The sequence below is a fragment of the Myotis daubentonii genome, chromosome 15 (assembly GCF_963259705.1).
Source record: "Myotis daubentonii chromosome 15, mMyoDau2.1, whole genome shotgun sequence".
Classification (NCBI taxonomy): domain Eukaryota; kingdom Metazoa; phylum Chordata; class Mammalia; order Chiroptera; family Vespertilionidae; genus Myotis; species Myotis daubentonii.
This window is the reverse complement of record NC_081854.1, coordinates 56,602,119-56,610,204: the sequence shown is the minus strand read 5'-3', so window position 1 is coordinate 56,610,204 and position 8,086 is coordinate 56,602,119.

Genomic DNA, 8,086 nt, shown 5'->3' with positions numbered 1-8,086 from the left:
ACTAGGAAAGCAGGATACTGACAAATGGTTCGTCATGTAATTCCATTCTACACACAGGGAAATGGAGCCCCAGGAGCTTCCCAATGTCTTACAGCTAATTTAGCTTTAGAAACAGGGATGGAACTCGCCTCCCTAACTCTGGCCCTCGAGTCCTTCTCACTGGCTTCTGACAGCGCGGGCAGCTTTCCGAAGGAGGCCGACCTTGCGCGGGGCTCCTGATGTGGCCAGAAGGATCCTTTGTCCCGGAGCAGCTCTCTGTCAGCCCACTCACTGTTCCCGGGCCCGAAATCCTACGATTGGCCTGCATTTGAAAAGCATCACTTCCTGGCATCGTGCAGATGCATTCAGTGCGGAGATCGTCTGCTCAGAGTGTGGGGGTGCAGCCCGCTGCAGAGATGTCGCCGACCTTTGCCAGTTTGGGGAGACGGGGCCTTCCTGGCATCGTTTTATAGAAGAGAGAGCATGCGTCCGGTCTGATGGTTCTGTGCGTGGCCTCGGGTCAGGGAGGCTCACTTCTGAGTCCCGCCTCCTAGCTCTGTGACTGAAGGTAAGCCCGTTCGTCTCCTCAGGCCTCGATTTTCTCAGCTGTAAAATGAGGCCAATAAGGAAGAGGTTGTGGTAAGTTGGTTAAACCATATCGACCACTCGACACAGGTCTAGTAGCCACACGGCATCGTCACTACCGTCAGGGAAAGACGGTGGGCGTTGGCATGCCGGGATTTTTGCTGAGCAGGTGACAGGGAGGCGTCAGAGCCGCGAAAACGCCTGGCCAGTGTGGCTCAGTGGTGGCCCTGCCCTTTGAAGCAAAACCGCTGGCGTTGGGCTGGCTGACCTGGGCACCGCTGGGGTCCTCTCCTGCGTCCACGCCCATGGGAATCATGCCTGCCCAGACTCTTCTTCCACGTCAGCCGGAAAGTGTCTAATCTCTTTGCCGAGTGTCGAGTGTCTCCCGGAGCCCTGAAAGGTGACTTTCTAAAAGCAGATCAAACAGCCTGACATTTGCTGCGGAGCCATTTAAAGTCCCACCACAGGCTTGCGCTGGCCCCGTGGCTCCCCGACTCCCTCGGCTGCCGAGAAAGGCTGTGTCCGCTCACCGGCACAAGGAGCCTGCCCTGCCGTGGGAGCCGCAGCCCAGAAGAAACATATGCTGTAAACGCTAATCTGCTGCTTGGTCTTGGCCAAGAGTTTATTCTTTCACGAAAGCCAGGCCCTGGCCCCCGATTGCATTCTGCGCACGCACACATTTTTTTAATTTGCTGGCATTTGCAAAAACACATCCGTGGTCCCGAGGCCTTTGGGTTTTTATGTTTAGCAAAACCATCTCACGGCATCATGGCCCCTGGGTTCCATCCCGGGTTTCCAAGGAGGAGCTGAAAGTGCCTGGGAGCCCCAGGGCGGGGGTGAGGGGTCCGGGGTCTCTGGCCCTCAGTGCTGTGAAGGGCTGCCAGCGAGCACCATCCAGAATGAGCTCTCTGACTCAGAGGCCTGCACGGGTCAGGCAGATACAGGAAATGGGCCAAGTGAGCCAGGGTTGGGGGACAGTAAGGAGCGGTGGGGACTGAGGCAAAGCGGGCACTGCATGCCCCTCTCCCTGGGGCTGCCGGCCTGGGCGAGGGACAGCTGCTGCCGTGCGGGAATGGGGGCCCCGTGTCCTTGGAGCTTCCCACTCTTCTAAAGGAGCAGCACTTGGCGTTTGTACAATGCGAAATCTGTCCGCGTTTCGGTGTTGGCCCGATTCTATTCAAACACTCCACAGGCCAAAGCAAACATGTCTGCTGGCGGAACGTCGCCGCCGGTCTCCGAGCCAGGGGCAGAGATAAGGAGTGGGCGGGCCCTCACCTCTGCCCTCTCACCGGAGAGGCCGTCCCGTCCATGGCACCACTTTGCAGGTGGGGAAACTGAGGCCCATCACCCGGAGGTCTCGTCGACTGCCTCTCTCCTCCGAGATGTAAGACTTAAGAGTGACACTCTCAGGATGTGACGTTCCCCCAGCACTTGCTTATTTATTTTTTAATAGAGGAAGGGAGAGTGAGACAGAAACATCCATGATGAGAGAGAATCATGGATCGGCTGCCTCCTGCACGCCCCACACTGGGGATCGAGCCCACAACCCGTGCCTGTACCTTGACTGATAATGGAACCGTGACCCCCTGGTTCATAGGTTGACACTCAAGCTCGGAGCCCCGCCGGCCGGGCAGGACTGGCGTGTGTGTGGCAGACCCAGAAGCCTTCACAACGCGAAGATGTGCTGCTCTGCAGGGGTGAGCTTTCAGGCAAAGGGACGGTGCGGGCGAGGCCCTCTCGGAGGCCCTCCAAGTGCCAGGTGACGGTCCGCTCTGCCCAGCCCCCGGCGTTTCCGGGTCGGTCTCCCCAGCAGTATTCGCGAGCGGCCCCCCTTCTCCCACAAGCAGGGCCCCCTGAGAACCTGGACCACCAGAACCCTGGGGCTCACGTTGGGCTTTTCCGCACCTGCAGGTCCAGCAGGAAATGCCCAGATGGCTCCGGCTCCAGCCGCCATGGGAGGGGTGCTCCCTCCGTGGGTAAAAGAAGTCCAAGCTGCCAAGGTCCATCCAGGACCTGCTCGGGGCTTGGCCAGAGCCGACGCCGTGTCCCCGGAGGCGGGGGCGGCGTTCTCGCCGCCTCTGTTAGGCTGGCACGGGGCCGGTGGCCAGCGGCCCTCCCTCCGGCCCCTGCTCCCAGTCCCGTCTTTGTCCTGCCCCCACACCTCCTCATGTGCCGCCTGTCAGGGCCCCGACCACCAAATTAGCTCTTTGTGATTTTATTTGGCTTTTATTGGCTCAAGCTGGAGGTTGGAGAGGGAGCCAGATGTGAGGCTGGGGACCACTTGAAAGGCCAGGTAATTAGCAGCATCTGCCTCTGCCTTCTTATCTTGACAGGCGGACACAGAGCCGTGACCTGGGAGCTGGGAGGCAGCTGCCTTCTCCACATTAAACGAGGCGAAGGCCAAAGGGGAGGCGCACTTGGCCTGAAATGCCGCCATCTGTGTGTGTGCATGTGTGTGCGCGCGCATGTGTGTGTGCGAACGTGAGTGCACTGAAGAATCGTCCCCTCCAGCCATTGTGTCTTGGCCCCCAAACACGGAGAGAACCTTCTGCCGACCTCCGAGCCTAGGGTAGAATCTTTATGTTCACATTGAGGGATCGGCTGTAGGCAGGGAAATGCACCGATCCTAACGATATGATTTTGATGCGTTTTTACAAATGAGTAGAAGGCATGCAACCCATCCGTTCCTGCTGCTCCCAGCGAATCCTCCTCCTCCCACACACAGGCAACCTGGTCCTGCTGTCTGTCGCCACGGGTGGCTTCTGCCTGCTCTGAACGCCCGTGAGTGAAACGACGGGAGAGGAACACAGACGGGACTCCTGTGTCCGGCTTCTTTTGCTCAGCTACTGTTTCCGAGGTTCGTCCAAGTTGTAACACGTACCAGGCGTCCGTTCGCTGTATTGCTGAGGATGGTTCCGCTGGGCGGAGGTACCACCTTGGTTCATCCGTTCTCTGGTTACGTGGGTTGGACACTTGGGTTGTGTCTGGCTTTTGGCTCTTATGAATGAAGAAGTGTATTCGTTTTCAGTGGCTGTTTCAAATGGCCATAAACTTAGTGGCTTAAAACAACGCAATTGTGTCATTTCCCAGTTTCCGTGGGGTACGTGTCCGGGTAGCCCTTCGAGGGGTCGCGCCAGGCTGAAATCAAGGTGTTGCTCAGGGCTTTCCTCGCATCTGGACTCTCGGGTCCAGGACGAAGTGTGTGGAATTGTTGGTGAAGGTCGGTTCCTTGTGGCTGTAGGACTGAAGCCCTCGCTCTCAGAGCTGACCTTCTGTTCCCTGCCACGCGGCTCTCCTCCACACGGCAGTTTGCTTCTGCAAGGCCAGCAAGAGCACATCTGCCGCTGCTTCCAATCTCTCCGGCTTCTCCCATCTCCGACCTCCAGGCCCTCTTGTATAGGGCTCACCCGGTCAGGTCAGACCCGCTGGATAGCTCCCCTTGGTTAATTTGAAGTCAGCTGATTAGGGACAGCCAGAGTCCCTGCACCTTTGCCACTTCACAAGAGTGCTATCCTGTCACGTCCACACTCGGGGCACGGACACCAGCGGCTGGGAGTCTGGAGCCACCTTGGAATTCTGTCGACTGCAAGCAACATTCTGGAGTTTCCTTATTCAAGTGTGTATCTTAAAAAAATAAAAATAAAAAAAGAGCCCTAGCGGGTTTGGCTCAGCGAATAGAGAGCATCAGCCTGCAGACTGAAGGGTCCCGGGTTCTATTCCTGTCAAGGGCAGGTCCCTTGGTTGCAGACTCCCGGCCCTGGTCGGGGGCGTGTGGGAGGCAACCAATCACTGTGTCTCTCTCACATCCATGTTTCTCTCTCTCCCTCTCCCTTCCATCCTCTCTAAAAATCAATGAAAAAAATGTCCTCGGGTGAGGATTTAAAAAAAAGCATTTCTGGTCAAGCTAAAACAGCATGATCCCACTTCACAGAAGAAATACTCACTTGTAAACATCATCTGACACCCGGGCCGTATTCAGCGAGGGAAGCGGTGTCTATCCTCAGCTGGTTGGCCAGCACCTGGCCGTGCCTGTGGGCTCAGTCCCCCGGCTGCCTTCCCGCTAGCACAGCGCCCGGCACCGCGGCTGGTTGAGGAGCCTGGGCCGCTGCCTGGACCAGCGTGGTGGCTTCCTCTTGCCACCGTTTAGCTTGTCCCTCTGTCCCCTTTACGGGCCGTGACCTGGAAGTCAATCTGCCGTTCGATGGGCCCTCTTTGGCTGGAGCGTCTGGGAGATGCTGAGGGCTTCAGAGGGTGTCCCGCGGGGTTTCTGGCTGCCCTCCTGTCGGTTGTGCGAGACTGACTCCCGGGTCGGGGTGGGGACAGGCGGACCCCCCAGTTCTGCTTTCTCCACCGGGGCCCGAAGAAACGGCACCATCCGAACGTCCGGCGGCAGAGCTCTGCCCGCTGCCAGGGGTGTGTGTGTGGGGGGGCCTCCTGGAGCCTGTCTTGCCCGCTGGGCCCCGTCACAATGGACCAGCCGGGCCGAGCTGCGGCTGCAGATACGGCTGAGCGCCGCCGGCACCGCCCAGAGGAGGTGCCCATCAGATGACCAACAGGGACACGGGGTGCGGTCACCTTCTCCCAGACATGGCTCCCTCCGCCCTGACCTGCCTCCTGGAGTGAGGCTGGCAGCTGGGCCCCGACTCCAGACCAGCTGGCCGCCCTGCGGAGGGTCTGCCTTTAATTTAGAAGCTGTTTCCCTCCCTGCGCAGGAGCCTTCGAGCTGCCAGTTAAGGAGCCCTCATCCCCTCCAGGGAGGAGTGAGGAGGCTGGGACTTCTCGCGAAAGGGCCCCTTTCTCACTCGTTCCCAGGGAGCAGCGACTTTTTCTTGGGAAGGCGCCTGGCAGGAGGCCCTGGCGGGGGGGGGGGGGGCAGGTGACTGGGAGGTGGGAGGGCTTACTCCGTGCCAGGCACGTGCTGAACACGATGCCAGAACCACCCCCCCCACCTGCCTCTCCCCGCCACCCCGCAGGCAGGCCTATTGTCTCCGCAGTTCACAGACGAGGAGACCGAGGCTCAGGTTCGGGATGGAAGGGGTCCGGCCCAGGCAACTTGCCACCAAGTGGCTGGTTGGCCTTTTCGCGTGGCGTGTGGTGCCGAGGGCTCGGCGTGGGTCCCCGTTGCTGCCCGTGGGACGCCCTGCGGAGGCAGCAGCGCGGTCCGCCTGTGAGTGCGGCTCCTGGGCTCCTGGCTCACGCACCGCCTCCGCCCCTGTCCCTGTGGCTCCTCCTCCATGAACCCATTCCATTTTTAAATATGTTTTCATTGACTCTTTTAGAGGGAAAGGAAGGGGGAAGAGGGAGACAGAAACATCCAAGATGAGCAAGAACCATGGACCGGCTGCCTCCTGCACGCCCCCTGCCGGGGATGGAGCCCGCAACCCAGGCCTGTGCCCTGACCGGGAATCGACCCATGACCTCCTGGTTCATAGGTCAGCGCTCAACCACTGAGCCACACTGGCCGGGCTCATGAACGCATTTTACCAGCATTGGGTGGCCAGCAACTGGGACTGGCTGACATGGGGGGCTTGCTCTGTCTGCTAGATTGTTCTATGGCAGACGCTCTCTAATGGGAGATGACATGAGCAACAGAAGTCTCCACGCTGCCGACCACTCTCAGGTGCCTCTCCCACTGCCCTTCCCAGGGCGCCTGGCACACAGCTCTCCCCGGTCCTCCCTCCTCGCCCGGGGCCTCCCCCCCGCCCCCTCCCGTGCTGTCTCCTTTAGAACAAGCCGGTCTTCATAAGAGCGTCTCTCGCGCTCTGTGGGTCGTTCCCGCGAGCGATGGCGCCTCCGGAGGGTGTTGCGGGAGCCCCTGAACTTGGAGCTGCTGGGGCAGACGCATGGGCCACCCGGGGACCCCATTTGCGGCTGGCATCCGCAGCGATGGCCGTCTGGTGGGCCGGAGCCCTAAGCCGGGGGGTCTGATCGCACTCCAGGTGGTGAGGGTCCGGATGGAACTGAATGCTTGGACACCCCGTTGGAGTCAGAGAAAGGCCCCCTGGACGGAGTCCTGTTGAAGGAACAGAGCACAGTCGCCAACATAAATGAGGCTCCGAACCCCGTGTCCTGCGCCAAACGCCTTACATTTGCTCAAAGATCACGCTTTGAGTGCGGACTCCATGCCACGTGCTGGCTCCACGTTGGGGCGCAGCTGTGAACAATTAAGCCGATTCAACAAATAGGCCTTTAGCACAGTGGTTCTCAACCTTTAAATACAGTTCCTCATGTTGTGACCCAACCATAACATTATTTTCGTTGCTACTTCCTAACGGTGATGTCGCTACTGTGATGAACCGTCCTGTAAATATCTGATCTGCAGGATGGTCCTAGGCGGCCCCTGTGAAAGGGCCGTTCGGCTGCCAAAGGGGCCGCGGCCCACAGGTTGAGAACCGCTGCTTTAGCACCTACTGCACGCTTTGCATACTGGAGGGATGGCCTCGGACAAGTCTACGCTACGAACATCTACCGAGTCCCTACTGCGTGCCACACAGTAGGCCTGGAGGCTACAGGAGGACCAGGCACAATGCTCACCCCCCATGGATTTTGCAGAAGCCGCAGGAGGTGAGTCCTCTGATTTCATTCATTTTAGAAACTGAGGCTCAGAGAGGCTCATGGTCTGTCATGAGGTCACACAGCCAGGACAGCGAGGTTGGACCTAACCCCCGGCCCATCTGACATCAAGCTTGTGTTCTCACCCTCGGGCCCAGGCTGAGTGTGACTGTTGGGGTGAGGCCTGGGGTCCCCTTTGCTGTGTGCACTTCAGGGCTCCCACCCCCCCAGGCAAGCCTCCCTCTTCTGGGCCCCCCACCCCGATCCCTCCGCTCCGATACACACCACCCGACCCCGGCTGGCCCCGGTGTACCTGAGTGACAGCCCGAGTCCGTCATGTGTTTCTGTGCACAAAACCCCGTGTTCAGCAAATTGCTGCGCCCGAGACCCTATCCAGTTACCTGCTGCATCAGAGGTATGCTCCGCGCTGCCAAGCAAAGCAGAGAATAACGCTTCTAAGAATTTTAACCATTCGGTGGAAAAAGCACACCCTGGCCGGCGCTGCCCGGCGGGAACCAGATACAAAGCAAACAAGGGCTGGGCCCCTGTGTGGGCCTTTCCTGGGGGGTCGCAGCTCCCCCTCCCCACCTCCCCCGGCCCCACAGTCACGTCCTCAGAACCACCGGTCACCTGACTCCGGTCACTGGCCGGCTGGAGCTGTGTGGCACTGGGGTTGCCAGTCACTGGCATGGACCCCTGAGCTGACGTCCGCCTTCTGTGTGGGCGACCACCGAGCCGGTGGCTGGGGCAGGGCTCTGAAGCCACATCTCCCCGATTCCGCTGCTGTCCCTCCCCTCGGCACACGTAGCGTGTGACCTTGGGGCTGGTGACAACCTCGGTGTGCCTCAGCGGGGATGGCGATGATAATGCTTCACCTGGGACGATGCGGCGGATGAACAGTGGGCCCTTCGTGTGGCCGTAGGTTCTTGGACCGCGTGAATGGAGAGCGGTGAATGGCGAATGGTGAATG